Source organism: Myotis yumanensis, unplaced genomic scaffold (genome assembly GCF_028538775.1).
Source record: "Myotis yumanensis isolate MYYU_CA2020_CCGP unplaced genomic scaffold, mMyoYum1.0.hap1 SCAF_82, whole genome shotgun sequence".
Taxonomy (NCBI): Eukaryota; Metazoa; Chordata; class Mammalia; order Chiroptera; family Vespertilionidae; genus Myotis; species Myotis yumanensis.
Genome location: NW_027223833.1, coordinates 74,367 through 98,338, shown reverse-complemented (window position 1 = coordinate 98,338; position 23,972 = coordinate 74,367). Strand labels below are relative to the sequence as shown.

Below are 23,972 nucleotides of genomic sequence, written 5' to 3'. Positions count from 1 at the left end.
TTTGTGGCCCATGCGCAGAAGTCAGTTCATGGCCTGGGCGAGTCTATTTTAAAGAAATGGGGGGTGTCGGTCGGTCTCGGTCGGGTGCAGGTGGGCCGTGGGATACGCAGCGCGGGGAAGGTACATTGTTTTGAGGTACGTTTGCTGAGGTCGACCCCTTCCAACGCTCCCATCCACACTCGCCTTGTATACTTGTTTCAGATAGAAGAGTGTGGATGGGAGCGTTGGAAGGGGTCGACTTCAGCGACCGTACCTCACTCAATCAGATTGAGGACGTTTTCAGCAAAGGCCAGCTTAGGAGTGCCCTAACTAAGTTAATAACAATGTGCCTACCTATATAGTTTAAAAAATTTGGCTCTCAAAAGAAATTTCAATCGTTGTACTGTTGATATGTGGCTCTGTTGACTAATGAGTTTGCTGACCACTGCCCTAGGAGATGTATCGGCAAAAATTCTGTTGCATGTGATGTCTGAGATATCACTGCCTATATTTTCTTCTGGATTTTTATGGTTTTGTGACTTACATTTAAGTCTTTCATCCATTTTGAGTTTATTTTTGTGTATTGTGTTAGGTGGTGGTCTAGTTTCATTTTTTTGCATGTCCAATTTTCCCAGCATCATTTATTGAAGAGATTGTCTTGACTCCATTGGCTTCTTTGTCAAATATTAATTGACCGTAATGACTTCAATTGAATTCTGTGGTCTCTGCTGTGTTCCATTGTTCTATATGCCTGTTCTGATGCCAGTACCATGCTGTTTTGATTACAGTGGCTTTGTAATATAGTTTGCTATCAGGTATTGTGATCACTTCAGTTTCGTTCTTCTTTCTCAAGATTGCTGCAGTTATTCAAGGTCTTTTCCAGTTCCATATAAATTTTAGGAATATTTGTTCTAGATCTATGGAATATGCAATGGTATTTTAATAGGAATTGCACTGAATCTGTAGATTGCCTTGGGTAGTATGGACATTTTAATGAAGTTGATTCTTCCAAACGTGAACTCGTGAACTCGGTGTATGCTTCCACTTGTTTGTATCTTTCACTGTCTCTTTTTCAATGTTCTAGTCTCCAGGTCTTTTACCTCCTGGGTTCACTTTATTCCTAGGCATCTTGTTGCTGTTGCCATGGTAAATGAAATTGTTCTACTGGTTTCTCTTTCTGAGAGTTTATTCCTGGGAGATAAAAATGCCATCAATGTGTGGATGTTAACTTTGTATCCTGCTGCTTTGCTTTTAAAGTTGCCTGCACAGTGTTTTAGTTGTAAATGCAGGTCCTGGCTGGGAGTGAGGGCAGCAGCCTCAGGGTACCCTGCAGTCTTCTTGAATCTCACCCCTGGTTCCTTTTTAATACATTTTGTATTGATTTCAAAGAGGAAGGGAGAGGTAGAGAGAAACATTAACAATGAGAGAGAATCACTATCGGCTGCCTCCTGAACGCCCCACACTGGGAATCGAGCCCGCAACAGGCATGTACCCTGACCCGACGTCAAACCCTGACTTCCCGATTCATAGGTCAATGCTCAACCACTGAGTTAGGCTGGCTGGGCTCTCCCCTAGGTCCTAACACCTTTTTTTTTTGGAATCATGGCTCTCCATTTGGAAAGTGGACATTTATTGAGTACAATAGTTCAGAAAGTCTGTTAAGCCAACAGAGTGAGCACATGGAAACTTTATTATGTGTTGGGGTCCAACCCCAGCGGGTCCAGGGGTCCCCAAAGGTGGGGACGGAGTCGGCGAAGAAGGAATGACACGGAGACAGTGTTCAGTTAATCAGCAGCCTAGCCAGGATCTCTAGCCAGGATCTCCAGCCAAGTTCTGGTCAGGATCTCCAGCCAGGTTCTCCAGCCAGGTTCTATCCAGGTTCTACCGCCATGTTCTGTCTAGGTTCTGCAGCCAAGTTCTGTCTCTAGGTTCTCCAGCTTAGTTCTGTCCAGGATCTTTTACCATGTTCTCTCACTAGGTTCTGTCTCTAGGTTCTGTCTAGGATCTCCAGCCAAGTTCTGTCTCTAGGTTCTGTCTCTGTCCTAACACCTTGAGGTCGGGGTGACTGTTGCTATTGGCCAGGGCAACTGTGATCAGGCTGCCATCTCACCCGCAGGGAGCCCCCCACGCCCTGCAGACCCCGGGGAGGGTCCCATCTCCACCAGTGCTGTCTCCTCCAGAGCAGTTTGCCGCCCTAAATCCCCATGTGCGCTGCGTACTCAGACCTCCCACCCTCCACCCTTGGGCAACACTGATCGCTTTAACATTTCCATAACATTGCCTTCTCCATGTTGCCATGTAATTGATGAGAATAATGTACAGGCTTTTTAGACTGGCCTGTTTCACTTAGTATCCATGTTTTTTTTGTGGCTTGATAGGTTTTCTATCCCAGAAGAACGTTCCATGGCAGCCACGTCCCACGCTCTGCTGATCCATCACGTGCGGGCAGGTGTGTTGGTGATTCGGAATGAAGCCGCTGCAGACGTTCGCGCAGGTTGTGTGGACGTGAGCTTCACAGCAGCTGGTGCGCTAGTGAGGAGCGTGACTTCTGGGTCGGAGGGCGAGATTGTTAAAACTGTTCTCTCCTGTGACAGACCCCCTTCCGGGCTGCTGCCCTCTCCTGTGAGTGCCTGTGTCCCCCCTGTGCTTCCTTTTACTCTCCCGTCTAGTCTCCTCCCCGCGGACTGCATCATCAGGAACCGCCTTCTCCTGCTCTGCCAGGTGGGCAGACACGGGGACGCTGCCTCCAGAAAGCACAGGGAGGAAGCCTCTGCCCAGACGCCCTCGCACCACTGCCCGCCCTCTGGCCCTCAGAGCTCCAGGGGGGCTGGGAGCTTGGCCCTGGGGCTGGGGGGTGGGGGGCCTGGGAGCTTGGCCCTGGAGCTGGGGGCGGGGTGCGGGGGGCTGGGAGCTGTTGGGGTCCAACCCCAATGGGTCCAGGGATCCCCAAAGGTGTGGACGGAGTCGGCGAAGAATGAATGACATGGAAACTGGTTTCAGTTCATCAGCATAGCGAGGTTCTCCCTCCAGGATCTCCAGCCAGGAACTCCAGCCGAGTTCTGGTCCGGGGTCTCCAGCCAGATTCTGTAGCCATGTTCTCTTGCTAGGTTCTCCAGCCAGGGTTCTCCAGATTCTCCAGCCAGGTTCAGTCACCAGGTTCTAGTCAGGTTCTCTCCAGGTTCTTTTGCCATGTTCTGTCTAGGTTCTCCAGTGAAGTTCTGTAGCCAGGTTCTGTCCCGGATCTTTTGCCATGTTCTCTGGCTAGGTTCTGGTTAGGATCTGATGAGGAGCTGATGAGGAGCTGATGAGGAGTTGATGAGGAGCTGATGAGGTTCTGATGTTTGTTGTCTTGTTACATCCGTATTTATACCAGCCGATTTTAATCCTGTCAATTTCTATTACAAAGGTTAGGGCGTTTCTTATCTCCATTTCAGGGAGTAAAGATTATGTAGCTTAACTACCCGCCTGGCACTTAATTAAGGGGTTGTATCCCCTCCCTAACCTCAGGGAAAAATCCCCACCTGGGGAAACAACCTTTCTCGGAGAGGTGACCTTGGTTAAAACACATAGCGCTAAGGAGAGCAAACATATTAAGAACAATATGCTATATACACCAGGTCCCTTGAAACATATGCTGTGCAGATGTTTCTTCCCTGCAGCGACTGGGCTGGGACCGAGCCCTCTGACCCAGAAGTCACGCTTCTCACTAGCGCACCAGCTGCTGTGAAGCTTACGTCCACACAACAACCTGCGCAAACTTCCGCAGCGGCTTCATTCCGAGTCACCAGGACACCTGCCCGCATGTGATGGGTCAGCAGCGCGCAAGACGTGGCTGCCATGGAAGTTACTCTGGGATAGAAAACCCATCAAGCCACAGGGCCTGGGAGCTGTTCCCGCTGCTGCCGCGGCTCTGGGGGATCGTGAGTGTTGGCCAGTCTCGCCCCCGGGGCCCAGCGCTCGGCGCCTCCGTCAGGGCGTCCGGGAGGCTGACGCGGTGATTTCCTGGAACAAAGTCCTGAAGAATCTGGGAGCGAAGAGGGTCAGCGGCCCGGAGGGAGGCCTGGGGCTCCCGGAGCAGGCGCGCACTCAGGGGCGGAGGAAACAGGCCGCGAGGCTGCGGCCCGCGCGGGGCGGGGAGTCCCAGAGCCGGGGGCGTCCTGGGGGTGCGGGGCGGGGAATCCGGGAGCCGGGGGCGTCCGGGGGCGCGGGGCGGGGCGTCCGGCAGCCGGGGGCGTCCTGGGGGCGCGGGGTAGGGAGTCTGGGAGCCGGGGCGTCCTGGGGGTGAGGGGCGGGGAATCCGGGAGCCGGGGGCGTCCTGGGGGCGCGGGGGTGGGGAGTCTGGGAGCCGGGGCGTCCTGGGGGCGCAGAGGGCGGGCGGTCCCTCTGGGTGGGAATTGGCAGCAGGAGAGCGCCTGGTGAAAGCCGCTGTCCAAAGGCGGTGTCCACGCGGCAGCTGGTCTGCGAGCAGGACCACAGCGCGTCCGTGGGAACAGGGTCCTGGCGAGGCCACAGCGCCTCCGCGTCACACTGAGCAGCACGGGCGCGGGGGGCGGTGATCACAGGAGAGCGGGCGCTGCAGGCGGAGGATACGGACAAGCCCTTTAGGGCGCTCCTGCGCCCCTTTCCCTTTCTCGGGAGGGGCCTGTCCGTCCAGTGGACTGTCCTGAGGTGCCCGATCGGGGGGGGCCGCTGGGGGTGTCTGCGCCCCCGAATGAGACTAACCAGGTCTCATGGGGGGGCACTCGTCTGCCGGCCCCTCCCGCCCAGACCGGCCCCAAGGAAGCTCCGCTGCACTTCGCCTCCCGCTCCCTTCTGGACGCTTCTGCCCAGTCACTGGAGAAAGGGCCCCGGGCTCTTGCTGTTAACCCCTCCCCTCACCCCCCAGTCCCCCCCCCACCCCCGCCCCGGAGGACGGGCTCCTGGCACACGCCTGCCCTTTCCCTGGCACAGGCTTCTCTGCCGAGGAATCAGATGCCTCAGTGCTTAGGCCCCAGTTGCCTCACCTCAGTCCCATCCCAGGTCCCCGGCGGCACAGCGGGGGTTCCCGTGAATCCTGTGGGAGAGCCGCCCGATCAGATCACTAACCCGAAGGCCCTGCAGGCCGGGGGCTGAGTCCCGCACGAGTTGAGGACAGAGGTGCTCTCTCTCTCTCTCTAGAGGAGACGGCGCCTTCAGGGTGTATGGTCCCAGCTGGTCTCTCTTCACATCGAGTGTCCTTGGCAGGACTATCAGGGCGGGCCGGGCCTGGGCAGATGGGCTCATGAGCCGAGTCCAGCACCTGAGCTGGTGCTGAGCTCACACAAAGGTCCTTGGTCCAGCCTGGAGGCGAGATTCTGAGGCAGTTTCCACACCCAGGAGTTCCAGAGGCGGAGACACAGGCTCCCTCTGCCTGGGCACCACCCACCCTTCACCCTGGGCGCCCGCCCCACGTCCCAGCACAGTCTCTCCTCTGGAGCCGTGCGTGCAGCTCTTAGGAGACCTGCTCGGCCTCCGTGTCCCCTCCTCAGGTCACTGCAGTGTCACCGACCCCGGACAGTCTAGGAAGCAAAGCCCCCGGACCCGGTGTCCAGCGGCAGCACCGACCAGGCCTCCTCCAACCCCGTGGGCCCAGGCCCCAGGGACAGCCCCCACCCCCAGCGACAGTCTCACAAAGCTCCCTCTCTGCCTAGAAGGGACACGGAGCAGCATCTGTCACAGCGCGGGCTCTCACTGCGGAGAAAATCAAATCTTCACCGACAGACGCTCTGACAGATGAAACGGTCCCATTGCCTGCCATTCTTTGAATTACGGCAAAAGTAAATTGTACAGTACGGTGCGAAGGCACGCCGGGCCCTCCTTGGTTCATATCTGTAAGGTTCACACCAGCACTAAACACTACATCATCCAGCACAATGCAGGGCGTCCCGGAAGCGCACGCACACAGAGTGACTATTAATATATTTTACTGATTTTTTACAGAGAGTAAGGGAAAGGGATAGAGAGTTAGAAACATTGATGAGAGAGAAACATCGATCAGCTGCCTCCTGCACACTCCCTACTGGGGATGTGCCCACAACCAAGGTATATATGCCCTTGACCAGAATCGAACCCGGGACCCTTCAGTCCGCAGGCTGACGCTCTATCCACTGAGCCAAACCAGTCAGGGCCTGAGTGACTATAGATGCAGCATCTGTGAACACACGTGTCATTTCAGAACTGAGCTCTCGGCTGGTCAGTGTGTGGGCATCTTTTGGGGGCACCCTGCATTAGGGACTAACATTTCCCCTAATTTCTCTGAGGAGGTTGATTTGATAAGAAGTGATAAATGGGAGAGGATTCTGGTCAGAAAAACATCTTGGTGTGTTTTTTACTGGTTGGCAGAGGTCAGCTTGTCTGTGTGTGTGTGCTTATGTGTTTGTTCCCAAGACAACATTTAAGGGAGCCTTTTGCAGGAATGAGATTAGCTGATTTCCACTGTCAGACAGAAAAATTATTCTAACTGGAAAAATATTAACCCAAAATGGCAGTAAATTGACATCTTTCATTTGTTGCTTTAATAAAGACAGTGTTTGTTTTGTAAAAGTCATTGCCTATTTCTTCTAAATAGGATAAATACTAAGATTTTTTCCTATCAAGCTTAGTTAGCATTTTTCCATTGATTTGTTTACAATATTTTTGAAAGTGCCATATGCCTTTTTATATAGTTTTCTGAGAATAAATAGTGAAAAGTTTACAGCTCCCTTAAAGTATAGTGAGGAAAACAGATGTTTGCCATCCCAACAGCTGGTGTTTATTTTTTAAGAAAATGTTCATTTAAAAAGAGTTGCAAGAAATAGGGTTCCCAGCAATGACTATTTCTGAGATACATGAGATCTGACACATAATTATAAACACCAAAGGCTTTGTTCCTCCTTTTTCTTTTTTACAAAAGCCCAGGTGACCTGTCACATCGCCGAGCGTTGTGCTGGGGCGGTTGCAGGCGCAGCCTCGGCCTCCTGGGAACCGCGGGCAGCGCTGGCCCCGGGGAGGCGGCCTCTGGTGACTTCTGGGTGTTTCCTCCTGGGGGGGCTGATGCTCCCTCAGACCTTTCCCAGCCCAGTCTGAGCGGCAGAGGGAAAGCAAGTCTCCCAAGCCGGTCTTCAGGGGCCTCTCCAAGTCAGCTGTTTCTATGAGAAACGCCATCACCCACTTTTGAAGACATTGACATTCTGGGGCCATCATTGTAAGGTCCCTAGAAGGAAGGGGAAGATCAGGCCTTGAAGAAAGAAAACAAATCTTCCAACACTCTTCCAGGAGCGGAGCGCAGGTGACATCACCGACCTCGGGCCCTCATGGCAACTGGAAGAGGAGACCGACCTGCCTCCTAAGGGCCAGCCTCTGCCGGCAGCTTCCCAGGAGGAGCCCAGCCCCAGCCCCTGGGGGAGCCCGCAGCCCCTCCCTCCCTGGGAACCCGACAACCAATTCACGACGTCATGGCACCTTAACATGTTCAGGGAGATGAATAATATGTGTCTTCAGCTCCAGGCACCTTGTTAAATGCTATAAAATTTCCACAAATTCCTTTAAAAAACTTAAGATTTATGATTCCTGACTCAAGGGTACATTTAAATGAGTGGTGAGTCTCTTTGCACGTCAGGGTTTGGCTGTGCTGCTTCAACCAGGTAGCCCTTAAACAGATGGTCTGCATGACCAGCTGCCCTGACTCGGGGCTCTGTCGCCAAGCCAGCCTAGGGCAGTGCCACGCTGCACTGCTGATGCTGACGGAGATGTGGGAGCCGCTGGTGAGCGGGAGAACTGAGGGAGGACAGCCCCTCCCTGGCCACGCCACGGGCTGGTCTGGAAAGCAGTTTGCCTGGGGGTTCGGTCCTGGGAGACTGACAGCTGGGCACCTGCTCTCACTTTGCAGCGGAATGAAGGGTTGTGAAGTGGCTGTTACCTGAGGGTGAGAATTGGAGGTCAGCGGTGCATTTCATGATGAAATGAGAAGGTGTTAAATGGAAGGCCAGCCGGGCATGAGTGAAAGGCACTGAGCTGTGTGAATTCACACCTCACACTCCAATGGGCCGCTCCCTCTGCGGCCTCCCCCTGTCCACCCTTCTGAGCTCCTGGGGTGGGAGGTTCCCTGGGACCCCCTAGCAGAGCAGGAAAAGCCACAGGCCTGGCTGTGGGTGCATCTGCATGGCATGCCCATTAGAGGGCTCTGTGGCACAGGAAGTCTCAGCCACCCGCCAACAAGGCCGCCTGTGGGGGAGGCCGGACCCTCCCTTCCGCCTCCCTCCTGGGGGCTGCTCGCCGGCCTCTGCACTGGGGCCACAGGGACATGGTGGTGTTATGGGTTAGCAGAGCGAGAGAGACCACCGGTTCAGAATTTAAATTTTAAGAGCCTTTATTAAGCTGGCCAGCTGACTACCAGCTGTGTCCCTCCCGTAAGAGCCTCACAGCTTGCAGTGCTGACCGAGAGTACTGCAAGACCTTTTATCTGCAAAGACTTCAAAGTATTTTTTTAAAAAAGAAAAAACAAACTGCAAAGCGGTTCATTAGCCATTCCTGGTACTGGCAGGGTAAAAAGTTTACAAAAAATTACGAGCAGGGTCACACCTGGCTGGGTTTAATCATAACATATTGCTTTTCTAGCGAGATAATGTAGATGAACAAGCGGAATGAAAAGTTAACTAGAAGAGGACGTTCTGCCAGGAAAAGGCGGGAGCCTGCAAGCAGGCCACGTCAGAACAAAGTCTTGCACGCAAGACTTATTGTTCAGAGGCAGCACTTTCCTTGACGTGATGAATAGTCCACGAGGGCATGGAAAGCCAGGGAGGGTGCACTGCTGCAGGTGGAAAGAGCCTTTGTATAACATAGGAAATTAATAGTGTAATGTATAACTTAGCTCTGATGATCTCATAAGCATGCCTGTTAATCATTGTCACTTGCTGTGCTCCATTGTTGTTTGCTGTGCTCACCCCCAATAAAAGCCAGAAGGGCTGAAGCCGGTTTGGCTCAGTGGATAGAGCGTCGGCCTGCGGACTGAAGGGTCCTAGGTTCGATTCCGGTCAAGGGCATGTACCTGGGTTGCGGGCACATCCCCAGTGGGGGGTGTGCAGGAGGCAGCTGATCGATGTTTCTCTCTCATCGATGTTTCTAACTCTCTATCTCTCCTCCCTTCCTCTCTAAAAAATCAATAAAATATATATTTTTTAAAAAGCCAGAAGGGATCAGAGGGTCTTTGCTACATGCCTGAGCGAGCGGTAGCCCTCTGCTCTACTTCATCCTACACGCCAAGCTTGCCTCAGTGTCTCCATTCACAAACAACATCAACAGATAATTAGCAATTTTTCTCTCCCATGGTCCCTGGCCCTAGCACAGTGGCAGCTGTGCATGGGCTTAATCTTGGTCTTCCCTCCCAGGGCAGAGAGCCACACTGAGGTCAGCTGACCCCGAGGATGGCCCTTCCACCTGCGGGGGAGCCGTGGGTCACCGTGGAGGCCGAACGCAGCCGGCACTCACTGTCTTGAAGGGGCAGCCACTCCTCCCAGGGACAGGCACTGATTCTGGACTGGGGGCCGCCCTGCCCACAGCTCAGGTACCAGCACCACCGCTCAGAGCTCCCAGGGGGCTCCTCAGCGCTGCACACAGACAGCTCGCTTCCCGGCGAGGGCGCTGCCCCAGGGGCTCAAGCCATGGAGTCCCGGCTTCATCAGAGAAACAGCGGGCTCCCTAGACCAGCGCCTGCGTCCTCGCGGCTCAGCCGCGTGCAGCTGGGAGGCGGGAAGCGGGTGCTGCCTCCAGGATGGAGCGCGGACCACAAGCCAGCAGCCGGGATGTGGGGCCCGCTCCTGCATTGCCGGGATGCACAGGTCCGGGGGAGCGCCCATCACTCTCCTGCCCGAACCGCAAGTACCTCCTTCTTTATGTCTCTGCAGCGGCCTCTGCAGGCGTGGAGGTGCCGGACTCACCTGTCCCCGTGGGGACGAGTCGCACAGCCATGACCTCCCTGTCCCCGTGGGGACGAGTCACATGGTCCTGCGTCGCAATGAACCGGCTGTGGAATTGGGCCCCTGGCTAGTGGGGCTCCTGGCACCGCTGAGCCGCTCTGACGGGGAGGATGGCGCTAGTGGCTGGAACAACAGGTCTCGGGTGGGGGTCGGGCTGCTGCTCCGCAGTGGGGCAGGCAGGACTGTATCCCGAACGTGGGGGACTCCCTGGCACACCTCTTAGTCTATGACCGTGTCCCCCTGTGAAAGGTTGTGGAAAACTACAGCCACGGTTAAGACAGGGCCAACGGATGTCCCACAGGAAGGAAAGGCAGGGTCACCTGACCACAGGGTCTCCCACAGCCAGGACCTGGAGAGCAGGGGTGGGCAGGGCAGGACGCAGGTCTGGGGACAAGATTCCCGCCCCACCACGGACTGAATAGTGACTCCGGGGGGAGCCTCCCGCCCTGACCAGGAGTCTTGGCTCAGAGGGGCCCTGCCCTGGGGGGGCGGGGGGCAGCTGCAGGAAGGGGGTGCGGGCTTGCCTTCCTGGCCTCAGTTGGGACTGGAGCCTTGGGAGGCAGCCAGTGGGACTGTGGGTGGGGGTGGGGGTTCACTAGAAAGCAGCCCCCCCCCCATGCCTATGAAGGTCTGCATCCACGCAGCGGTTCTCAACCTGTGGGTCACGACCATCGGAAAACACATACAGCAGATCAGATATTTACATTAGGATTCATAACAGTAGCAACATTACAGTGATGAAGTAGCAACAAAAATAATTTTATGGTTGGGGGTCACTGTATTAAAGGGCCCCGGCATTAGGGAGGTTGAGAACCACTGATAGAGTCTCCCCAAGCCTCGCGTCCAGACATTAAACAGCAAATAAAAAGCGTGACCAGGAGGGAGGGCGAGAGAGAGCAGAGGGAGGAGCGAGGATTGCGGGCCTGTCCCGCGTTCTCTGCTGCTGCACAGGCCGAGCACGGGGTTTGGCCCCTGCCACTCCCTCTCCTCTGCTCTGAGCAGCTCCTGCCCTCTGCCTGGGGAGGGGCCGGCCTGGGGCCCCTCCTCACCCCGCCCCCTCTAAGCTGTCCTTCCCTAGCCCCCCTCAGCTCGCCCCCCCCCCCCCGCTGTCACGTGGTCCTGCGGGGGGCCGTGCCCTCTGCTCCCAGAGCGGGCCTCTGCCTCCGGTGTTCCCCGGGCTGAGCGTCTGTGCGTCTGATGCGCTTTTCCTGGGCGCCCGGGACCTGGAGGTAGATGGGGTCTGGGCGGTGGGACCGGGCGGAGCAGGGTCGCCGGGAGAAATGCTCACTGCGCCCTGCACTGGACAGGGACACACCCGGTGTGAGCAGGGGAGCCCCGCGGCCCCCCTCTCCCCAGCACACAAGGCCCCGGTGGCGGACGTCTGCCTTTGGCCGTCGCACTGCAGTGGCCACAGAGCCTGGAAGTGGCTGCTGGCAGCAGGCCCCCCGCCGCCCCACCCCCACCCCATCCCCATCCCCATCCCCCACTACTGCAGGACAGGCCTGCGTCAGAGCAGCAGCCTCTCCTTTCCGATGTCAGGCTCGCCGGGCCCTGCTCCCTGAGGTGCAACCCTCGCCCACACCAGCCCCGGCCCCTGGCCTCCCGGGCAGGCTCCCTGGGAAAGTGGGAGGCGCTGCCCTGGACGGCCCTCGGGGGGCTGCACAGGGGCACCTGCCCTCCGTCCCCAGCTCTCAGCCCACAGGGCGCCCTCCCTCCATGGTGCCCCGCCTTCCCCACGTCTGTGCTGCTGCTGCTGGGTTTGCTGTGGACATGCTCCCAGGTGTGGAGGTCTGCCCAGGGTCCCGGCTCAAGGCCCTGGGACAGCCCGAGGGGAACACGTGAGAGGTTTGCCAGAGTTATAGGGCTGCTGGCAGCGAGCGCAGCCTTAACCATCGATCACATGTATCAGACATAACATGTCTCAGACAACTCCATGTTTGCGGTGACATCATGATGAGAACAATGAGAATCAACTTTTTTGCCGGAAGCCGGTCCATCCTTGCTGCTTGACAGTCACTGCAGGAAAGAAACATCTGCACAGCATATGTTTCAATGGACCTGGCGTATATAGCATACTGTTCTTAATATGTTTGCTCCCTTTAGTGCCATGTGTTTTAACCAAGGTCATCTCTCCGAGAAAGGTTGTTTCCCCAGGTGGGGATCTTTCCCTGAGGTTAGGGAGGGGATACAACCCCTTAATTAAGTGCCAGGCGGGTAGTTAAGCTACATAATCTTTACTCCCTGGAATGGAGATAAGAAACGCCCTAACCTTTGTAATAGAAATTGACAGGATTAAAATCGGCTGGTATAAATACGCATGTAACAAGACAGTAAACATCAGATCCTCATCAGATCCTCATCAGCTCCTAACCAGAACTCCGACCAGAACTTTGGCTGGAGATCCTGGCTAGAGGTCCTGACCAGGCTGCTGATCAACTGAAGGCTGTCTTCATGTCATTCCTTCTTCGCCGACTCCGTCCACACCTTTGGGGACCCCTGGACCCGCTGGGATTGGACCCCAGCAACTGGCGCCTGAACAGGGACCTCTAGGTAAGTCCCCCCGTACTTGGGACGTACTTGGGATGGATAGGACTGCACCGTAGGGTGCTGCAGACCCCTCCTATAGAGGATAAGTAGGGTAAGCGGGTAGTTAGTACAAAACTTAGATTGACAAGATGGGTCATACTGAGTCTAAAGAAAAAAGACTCTGTATTAATCTTTTAATGCATCTGCTTGCTAGCAGAGGAGTTAAGGTTACTCCCAGTCAGATAGAAAGTTTTATAGAATATGCATGTCAATGGGTTCCTGAGGATGGAACTGTTAATTTAACAACTTGGACTAAAATAGGAGAGCAAGTTATGTATTATCACACCTTCCATCCGCAGGACCAGAAGGTCCCGGAAAATACCTTTTCCCTCTGGAATTCAATTCGTGGCATCTTGGCACCAGAGGCAGAAACTATTGAACTTTCTCAAACTTTAAATAGTCCCTCGGATCCACCTAGAGAAGACACATCATTATTGTCTCCAGCTCAATCTAAGAGCAATTTAGCTATGCCTACTGATCGGAAGGAGAATAAATATCATAAACATGATCATTGTTCCTTTCCAGTCAGTAGAGAGGAGAGAGGCCCTCCCATTCAAAACAGGCTCCCTAAATTAGAAAGGAAGCCTAAACCAGGTCCTGCGGCTCCTAGGAGCTCCATGTCTAAATTTCAAAGGGCGCTAAGAGAAGCTGAAGCTAATGGAGATCTTGAATTCTCACTCTGCTTCCCAGTTGCATATGAGAATGAGTTTGATGAGGACGAAAACCCCATCTGGGAGGCTATACCTTACAAAATACTTAAAGAAGTAAAATTGGCCTGCTCTGAATATGGACCTCTAGCTCCTTACACACTAACCTTGGTAGAAACCCTAGCCAATAAATGGATGACTCTTTATGATTGGTCACAGGTTTGTAAATCCTGTCTCTCAGGAGGCAATTACTTATTATGGAAAACTGAATATGATGATCTTTCTTGCTAAGAAAGCTGTAGCCACTAGCAAAAATTCCAGAGGAGGAATAACCCTAGACATGATATTAGGAGAAGGTGATTTTAACACGGCTCAGGAGCAAATGTATATGCCCAAAGAGGCACTTATTAAAGTAACCAGTTGTGCAGTAAATGCCTGGAAATCCCTACCTTATACAGCAGGAAAAACAACCACCCTTACAGAGATTAAACAGAAGGTCGAGGAACCATATCAGGATTTCCTTTCTCGCCTCATACAGGCAGTCAAGAGAGTAATCAATAATGAAGAGGCTGCCGATATCCTAATCAAACAACTGGCTTTTGAAAATGCTAATAATACCTGTCAGGCTTTATTAAGGCCGATTTGCAGAACGGGAACTATAAATGATTTTATAAAACAGTGTGCTGATGTAAGTCCAGCATTTATACAGGGTGTTGCTATAGCTGCAGCTCTCAAAGGGGAGACATACCCTCAATATGTACAGGGCATAGGACAAGCCAGCAATAATACAGGTAATAAAAGAAATATGAACTGCTACTCTTGTGGCTTATCTGGGCACTTTAGCAGAGAATGCCCAAATAGAAATAATAATACTCAAGCCAGATGGCAAGCTCCTCGACAGCCTGGAAATACATCAGGGAATAATATTAATCCTCCAAAAACCGTTTGTCCCCGATGTCAGAAAGGATTCCATTGGGCAAAGGAATGTAGATCGAAATACCATAAAAATGGTCGGCCTTTAAATTCTACAAATCGCTCCCAAGGAGGTTATATCCCATCACCTCAATTGGGAAACTTGAGAAGGGGCCGGCCCCAGGCCCCTGCAATAATAGGGGCATCGACCCTCAACCCCTCTGCAAATTTCAATCAGTCAGTGACCTCTTCAGAGCAACCCCAGGCAGTGCAGGATTGGACCTCCATTCAACCACCCACGCAATACTAACCCCAGACTCGCCAGTAGCAGCCATTCCTGCAGGAGTGTCTGGGCCGCTGCCTGAGGGAACTGTAGGATTAATATTAGGGCGGAGCTCCACCTCGTTACAGGGGATCTTAGTCAACCCAGGAGTTGTTGATGCAGAATACACAGGAGAAATACAGATTTTACTTTCCCCACCCACCACAACTATACAGATTCAGCCCAACCAGAGAATTGCCCAAATACTCCTGTTACCAATACATAAAATAGGGACAGCTGTTACCCAGGAAGCTAGAGGGGCCGGAGGCTTTGGATCTAGTGATGCAGCATTTTGGATACAAGAAATCCATGCTACTAGACCTACAAAAATTTTACAAATTCAGGGAAAACCAATTGAAGGTATATTGGATACAGGAGCAGATGTTTCCTGCATAGCAGGGAAGGATTGGTCCTCTTCGTGGCCCACACACACCACCTCCACTTCCCTAGTAGGACTAGGCAAGGCATCTAATGTAAAAAAGAGTTCTCAGATTTTAACTTGGGCTGATGAAGATCAACATTCAGGAACATTCTGTCCCTATGTAATTACAACTATCCCCTTTACATTATGGGGAAGAGATATCTTGTCTCAAATGGGAGTTCTATTATATAGCCCCAGTGATAGAGTAACATCGCAGATGCTAGGCATGGGATTTAATCCAGAAAAGGGATTAGGAAAAGAAAGTAATACCTCACACTCCTCGACAGGATTTATAATTGGAGCCATTGCCCATAGGACTGCTGATCCCATAGTCTGGAAATCATCACAACCAGTATGGGTTGAGCAATGGCCATTAACATCTGAGAAAATATCAGCAGCCCGACAATTAATTGATCAGCAATTAGCAGAGGGACATATAGAGCCATCAAATAGTCCCTGGAATACACCCATATTTGTAATAAAAAAGAAATCAGGCAAGTGGAGACTTTGCAAGATCTAAGGGCCATAAATGACACCATGGAAGATATGGGCTTCTTACAACCTGGATTGCCCTCCCCTGTGGCAATTCCACAGGAGTATTGTGTTGTTGTTATTGATTTACAGGATTGTTTTTTCACTATACCTCTTCACCCAGCTGATTGTCAAAGATTTGCATTCAGCATACCATCAGAAAACTTTAAACAGCCTTATCAGAGATATCAATGGAAGGTTCTCCCACAAGGGATGAAAAATAGTCCTACATTATGTCAAAAGTTTGTAGATCAGGCATTGCAAGTTATTAGAAAGAAATTTTCAGATCTATATCTTATTCATTATATGGATGATATTTTAATAGCTCATAAAGGTCGGGCTACTTTACAGGAAATTCTTACTCAGACTGTCCTTGCTTTAGAAGAACATGGTCTAAAAATAGCCCCAGAAAAGATTCAGACTGAACCTTCTTTTTCCTACTTAGGCAGAATATTACATAACTCTACTATCACCCATCAGCCTTTACAATTAAGAAAAGATCATTTAAACACATTAAGTGATTATCAGAAACTATTAGGTGATATCAACTGGATTAGGTCATATCTAAAAATAACCACTCTTGACTTAAAACCCCTATTTGATATTTTAAAGGGAGATTCTAACCCTAAGTCTCCCAGACAATTAACTGTAGAAGGAGAAAACGCTATAGCAAAAATAGAACAGGCCATCAATAAACAGCAACTACAGTATCTAGATTATTCCAAATCTTGGGCCTTAATTATTCTAGCCACTAAATATACTCCTACAGGATGTTTATGGCAGGAAGGACCATTAGAATGGATACATTTACCTGTCATTCCTAGGAAGATTGTACCATCCTATCCTTCCCTAGTGGCCACTCTCATTATCAAAGAGAAGTTACTGAGATAATAATACCTTATAAAAGAGAACAATTAGACACACTATTACAATTTGAAGAAGAGTGGCAAATAGCTATAGGTAACTTCCCAGGACAAATTTTACATCATTTGCCAAGATCACCTATATTGCAATTTCTCTCCCTACATCCGTTTATATTTCCTATTAAATGTTCAAAAGAGCCATTATCACCTCCTGCCTCCTTAGTATTCACAGATGGCTCCTCTAATGGTAAGGCAGTAACAATCATTGACTCAATAACCCATGTTCAACAAACCCTAGAGACGTCAGCCCAGAGAACAGAGCTTTTGGCAGTCATTTATGCCTTTGAACAATTGCAACAGGTTCCCTTTAACTTGTACACTGACTCTCAATATATAGTTAAATTATTTCCTCATATTAAGACCGCCTCTCTCCCACAAGGAAGAACAGCCATTTTCTCTTTGTTAACTCAGCTACAAACTTACATTCATAAACGAGAAAAGGCTTTCTATATTGGACATATTAGAGCTCATTCCTGTCTACCAGGACCCTTAAGAAAAGGAAATTATCAGGGGGATCTACTAACTCGCCCAATAGTTTGTACAGCTCTAGAAGAAGCCCGGTGGTCTCATGCCATTCATCATCAAAATGCTTCTGCTCTCCGTCTATATTATCGCATATCTAGAGAAGCTGCTCGAAGTATTGTATGTGACTGCGGCCATTGGCCTACTCATTTTCCTAGCCCTGCTACTGGAGTTAATCCAAGAGGACTTAGGCCCTGTGACTTATGGCAGATGGATATTACTCATGTCCCATCTTTTGGCAAACTTTGCTATGTGCATGTTTGTATTGATACCTTTTCTCATGTTATCCTTGCTTCTGCATGTACAGGAGAAGCCTTTAAAGATGTAAGTCAACATTTATTCCAATGTTTTTCCTACCTAGGAATACCAAGGGTACTTAAAACAGACAATGGGCCTGCCTATACCTCTAGAGCTTTTAAAAACTTATGCTCTACATTCGGCATCGCACATACTACAGGAATACCTTACAATCCTCAAGGCCAAGCAATAGTAGAAAGGGCTCACCAAACTTTAAAAATACAAATTAAAAAATTACAAGAAAATGAGTTTAAATATTCCTCTCCTCATCATGTTCTACAACATACTTTATTTGTAATTAATATACTAAATGTAGATTCTGAGGGAAATTCCCCGATGTACAGGCATTGGAACCCTGATCTAACTAAACCTAAAGTCCTCGTCAAATGGAGAGACTTGCTTACAGGAGCCTGGAAGGGACCTGATGTACTTTTAACCCGGGGAGAGGATATGCTTGTATATTTCCACAGGACGCAGACTCACCTGTGTGGATTCCAGACCGTCTAGTCCAACCGTATGTCTCACCGCCCTCCATCTCCGCCTCAACCTAGCACACCTGACCAGTGCCCGTCTGCAGCAGATGTGCAGCCCTGAGCTGGAACCACCTGTCCATTGGAAGGATCACATGTGCCTCCTTTTTGTCTGTCCTTATGTTCCAGCTTTGCCCCACATCTCCTATCCTTTTTCTTTTTTTCATAATCTGACTACTTGTTTGCTGGTTCGCGTAACTAGCTAGCATGCCAGAGTCTCGTTCGTTATCAGAATTAACCAGACAAATCGCTCCATGAACTAAGAACGGCCATGCACCACCACCCACGGAATCGAGAAAGAGCTCTCAAACTATTAATCCTGTCCGAGTCCGAGCTGGGTGAGGTTTCCTGTGTTGAGTCAAAGTAAGCCGCAGGCTCCACTTCCTGGTGGTGCCCTTCCGTCAATTCCTTTAAGTTTCAGCTTTGCAACCATACTCCCTCCGGAACCCAAAGACTTTGGTTTCCCGGAAGCTGCCCTAGGATCATGGGAATAACGCCGCCACATCGCCAGTCGGCATGATTTATGGTCAGAACTACGGCGGTATCTGATCGTCAGTCGACCACCTAATGATGCGCATGCTCCGGCCTCCAAAACGGGATTTTGAAAAATTTCGTGGAAGGCGCCTCTGACGGACAGAGGGACGAACTCACAGGAGCGACGTGGACACACGGCCGGGTCAGCCGGCGCCTCGGGCAGGCATGTGCCTGCGTCAAAATCAATAGAAGCAGGAGGTGAGGGGGGGGGGGCGCCTCGGGCAGAACGGCCTCCTGGTGCAAGCCACCCTCTCTGGCTACCCCCGCGGCGCCACGGTCAGTCCCGCGGAGGGGCGAGAGCGAGTGCCGAGCCACCCTATCCCGCAGGCGTCAGGCACTCACTCCTTCAATGGCCCCGCCACAGGTCCAATCTCCGGATAATTGGACAGGCACCAACAGAGCGGCGCAAGCCAACCTCTGAAGCTAAGCCCCAGGAGGCGAAGGCAGCTGCTGCGGACCTGGTCAGTCCCCACGGAGGGGTAAGAGAGTGCTGGTCAACCCGTCCTAGCGGCCCACCACCGCATCAGCGGCAGCCGCTCACTCCTTCAGCATTGCTGCAGGTCCAATCTCTGGAGAATGGGCCGGGCACCTATGGATCCGCACTGCCATGACGATCCAGACAGCGCTGCTGGCACCCTGGAAGTAGGCCTCTGGCACTGCAGCTGCCTCCCCTCCCTAGATGCTCCCCAAGGAAGAAACGATATAAAAGCGGCCACCAGGTGGCTCCCGACAAGGAGCGCGAACCTCAGTGGAACAGATCTGGATCTCAGGACAGCAAGGGCGTTCCCCCGCCCGCCCGGAGGGCCGATCAGGTCCAGGGCCCCCAACCTCAACCCCGTCCAGGACAGCATGGCATCACCGATCACGGGGGTGGGGGTGGTGGTGCCTAGGATAATCTTTTTCAGAGGATGGCCGGAACAAACACGGGGGTGAGTCTGGCCATTCGAAAGTGAGACTTCCTCGAAGTCACACACCACCACCACCACCACCCACCCACCCCTCCCACACACACCCCGAAGGCCCAAGACGTCCCGGCGCCTGCCTCCCTCTCCCTCTCTCCCTTCCCGGAAGACATAACAAAAACTTTTTATTAAATATTTTATTGATGTTTTACAGAGAGAAAGGGAGAGGGATAGAGAGAAATATCCACGAGAGAAACATTGATCTGCTAGCTGCCTCCTGCACACCTCCTACTGGGGATGTGCCCGAAACCAAGGTACATGCCCTTGACCGGAATCAAACCTGGGACACTCACACACACACACACACACACACACACCCTCCCCCGCTCCTCCCCCCCCCCCCCCCCCCCCCCCCCGTAATCCGCAGGCCAACGCTCCATCAACTGAGCCAAGCCAGTTAGGGCAGAAAAACATTTTTGCCGCCTGGGAGCTGAAAAATAAATGAGGCAGTACTCACAGATTGGATCATCTCATTCTCTCTCTCTCTCTCGTTGAAATTATTGGGGAGACACCGGTTCATAAAACCATATGCGTTTTAAAATAAAATAAAAAATGAATAAATCAGGTATGAATAAATAGGAATCTTTGTATGGAACTAAACAAAAAACAGCAACAACAAATACATTCAAGTTATTCAAGTGGACAACTCAAGAAAATATCATCTGAATACATACATACATACATACCACATCCAGTATTCAAGCGGCAGGTGTCATCAGAGCACATTCCGCCCATGGAGCCCAGTGCATCAAGTCCCTCCGTCCTCGTAGATTTTTTCTCCGTCCGCCCGCCCTCCTCTTTTTTTTCTTCTCTTTTGCGGCCCACAAATTGCACTCCCCACCCAACATCCATGGATTTCAGCACAGGTAGGAGTGAAAGGGTGAGGGCTATGCCTTCCATCTTAAACCATATCCTCCATGTTGGGGCAGTAGCCACGTGCTCAGACCTCCTTCTTCCCGGAAGCCCAGGCCTCTGCTGGCCACACCCGGGATATCTTTAAACTAACCAATGACAGTCAAGGGATGTGAGGGCCATAAAAATTACCGCATCCTATGTAACAAGACACATCTTGTGCCTGCCCAATCGGCAGGGCTCACAGTCCCCTCACTCCATCCCCTTTTAAAATCCTGTTTTTTCTCACGGAGGCCTCTTCCCCTTCTTGCCATTGCATAGGAAGAAGCTGGGAGCCAGACCAAGGTCTGTAATAATAATAATAATAAAGGACTCTCTGCTTTTGCATCGGAATTGGCTGGATCCGTGTTTGTCTGTTGGGGATCTTGAAATCTGGGCATAATATTTGGGGGCTCGCCGGGATCCGAAACACCATTGAGGGACCCCCAGTCCGGATGGCCTGACTGACCACGGTAGGTGTCTCTGACCTTGCGTGTTTTGTATCTGTCCTGTGTGAACTCACTTCTGAAATCTGTAATTGCCTCCAATGATCTAAGTGGATGCACAGGGGGACCAAGGGCAAGAGGAGTCAGGGGACACCTCACACACACACACACACACACACACACACACACACACACTTTCTCCGTGTCATTTCTTCTTCGCCAACTCCGTCCACACATTTGGGAACCCCTGCACCTGCTGGGCTTCGGCCCCCACAACACGCGCTGCTGCGAAGATGGCTCCTATACGGCCACGCTTCAGTGTAGCCGAAGCGCAGATGCGGTTTACCAAGTCTACCAGAGAAGCCCTGAACAACAAAAATATCAAGGCATTGTTGAATACCTTCAGCCAGTTACCTGGAACTGAAGACGAAAAAAATGTACCCTTGACCAAGCTTTCAGAGGTGTCCTGCAAGAAGAAATGATCAATCCACTCGTCGTGTGAAAATGTTTTAGGTATTATTTCTCTTGCTATTGGGGGAGTCACTGAAGGGATTTGCACCGCGGCAACACCCGCTGTCTTGTTGGCAGACACTTTGGAATGTCTGCCTTTGGATCAGTGTGACACAATATTCTCATTTGTGGGAAAAAATGTCGCTACTTGGAAGTCTGCTGGGAAAATTTATTTACTATGTATGTGCAATGACCTCTTAAGGAGATTAGCCAAAGCCCCGCACACACTTTTCCGTGCACGGATTCAACTCTTTTTGGCCAGGCTTTTCCCTTTACCTGAGAGATCCAGTCTTAACTTGCAGGGTCAGTTTAATCTGGAAAATGTCACTGTTTTCAATACCAATGAGCAGGAAAGCACCTTGGGTCAGAAGCACGCTGAAGATAGAGGAGAAGGAATGGACATAGACGAAGGTGACATGGGTGATGACGAAGCTCCAACAACTTGCTCCATTCCAATGGATCACAGCCTGTACCGCAAATTCTGGTCCCTTCAGGATTACTTCAGGAACCCTGGGAAATGCTATGAGAAGATGGCATGGAAAACTTTCCGCAGGTACTCAGAAGAAGTCCTGGCTGTTTTCAAGAATTTCAAGTTAGATGATACTCAGGACTCAATAAAAAAGATGGGAGAATTAAGGGCAGGAGGAGAGCATGTATATGCTGCAAAATTTTTAACAAGTGAAAAGTTGCTGGGTTTACAGCTGAGCGACAGTAACTTTCGCCGATAGATTCTCCTGCAGTATCTCATTTTATTCCAATATCTCAAGGGACAGGTGAAATCCAAAAGTTCAAACCATGTTTTAACTGATGAGCAGTCACTCTGGATTGAAGGCACCACAAAATCAGTTTATCAACTGCTCTCTGAAAACCCACCCGATGGAGAGAGGTTCTCAAAGATGGTAGAGCATGTATTATCCACGGAAGAAAACTGGAACAAGTGTAAAAACGAAGGCTGCCCAAGTTTTGTGAAGGAAAGACCATCAGATACTAAGCCAAAGAGAACCGCACCAGAGGACTTCCTGGACTTCCTGGGGAAAGGGCCCACCACAAAGATTCTGAAGAGAAATGAGGCGATAACAAGCCTTTGGGATCTCTGCCTGGATAATATGGAAGCTTGTAAATCAGCCCCCAGAGCCTATATTTCAACTTTGGAGGAATTCTTTGCAGAAGCCATTGAACAGGCAGACCCGGAAAGCATGATTTAAAACGAATATAAGGTGGTGAACCATCCAAATTATGGTTGGAGAGCCCTGAAACTGTTAGCACGGAGAAGCCCTCACTTCTTCCAGCCAAACGAACAACAGTTCAAAACTTTGCCAGAATATCTTGAACACATGGTACAAAAGCTAGCAAAGGAATCACCACCTCCTTCTGAAGACAGAAAAACGGGTGAGGGTGAAGATGAGGAAGATCATGATGCTGTAGCAAAGGGAAATGAAGGCCCTGATGCTCGCCGAGACAAACCTGTGACAGAGCAAAAATAGAGATGTTTGCCAACAAATTGGGTGAACAATGGAACATTCTGGCTCCTTCCACATCATCCCATATAGTAGAAGAAAAAACAAGTAAACAAAAAAACCCACAAAAACAAAAAAGTGTACCAAAACAAAAAACCCTCCTAAAAAGAAGAAATCCCCCCAAAAAACCAAAATAATAATAATAATTAATAATAATAATAACAATAAACCAATTAAAAAACCAAACAAACAAACAAACAGAAAAACCCCACAGGAAAACCTCCTCAGAAAGGACATTGATCCAGCCTTTCAAGGGGCGGAGGCTTCTGGAAGCCCATGTGCCCTGTCGCGGACTTGGTCTCTGAGCCGGGGCCTGACCATCCATCCTGAGAGGGAGTGGGGGTAAGGCTGGGAGGGGAGGGGGGGGGCGGGTGGTTGGAAGTCCACCAGATGGCACAGCCCAGGCGGGGCCGGAGAGCCCGCCCTGCCCTCTGCTGGTCGAGAGGCGCCAATGCAAGCCCCCCTCCTGCAGCCTCCTCTGGGGAGGGCAGAGCCAGGTGACTTGACTTCCCCAGATCGGGCTGGACAAGAAGGGGGAAGGACAAGCAGGGGATGCTGTCTGCGACAAAGCAGGGGCTGAAGGGTGCTCATGGATGCCGAAGGACCATTCAGATCAAGAAGTGTCCATGCGTGACTGCGGATTTACACACACAGACGGGCACGCGGGACCGGGCACACACACACACACACACACAAACACACACACACCAACAACAACACAAAGGTATTAATCCACTTTGTGTAGCAAAGCCACGGAAAATCTCCTAGGCCTGCCTCACTCGGCAGATATCTTGTTAGCGGGACCTTGTGCTCGTGTGTGTGTGTGTGTGTGTGTGTGTGTGTGTGGCAGGGGGACGCGGGGGGCGGGGAATGGGGGGGTTGGAGGAGGGAGGGATAGGTGTGTGGGTATGGGTGTAGGTGTGGGAGTTTGTGTGTGCGCGCGAGCGTGTGCGTCTGTGCGTGTACATCCCCAGTCACGCACAGACACTCCTTGCTTTGAATGGTCCGTCGCCATCCATGAACACCCTTCAGCCCCTGCCTTCTCAAAGACAACGCCCCCTGCACGTCCTTCCCGCCTCGGGTCTAGCCTGAAATGGGGAAGTCCAGTCACCTGTCTGTGCTTTCCCCACAGGAGGTTGCAGGAGCAGGGCTTGCATTGACGCTTCTCGACCAGCAGAGGGCGGGACGGGCTCTTAGGCCCCTGCTCCAGTCCACCCAAATTCTGTAATCCACAGCCAAAGATGACGTCCTGGCCTGTTAATTTGATCGACACCCCGCCCACGCCCATCCCCCACCCCCCACCCCCCACCCGTAACCCTCCCCCCCACCCCGCTAACTCTGTGCATGGATGGTCAGGCCCCCGCCCAGAGAACAAGTCCAGGCCTGGCCACCTGGGCTTGCCAAAGCCTCAAAAATTGGAAAGGCGGGGTCAACTTTTATTTCTGAGGAGGGTATTTTGTTGTTGTTCTTT

The 23,972-nt window shown here is 51.5% G+C and overlaps 1 pseudogene; it reads left to right on the top strand.

Annotated features, from left to right (window-relative positions):
- Window positions 1-20,767: 20,767 nt before the first annotated feature.
- LOC139001071 (THO complex subunit 1 pseudogene) lies at window positions 20,768-23,002 on the top strand (annotated as a pseudogene).
- The last annotated feature ends 970 nt before the right edge of the window (window positions 23,003-23,972 follow it).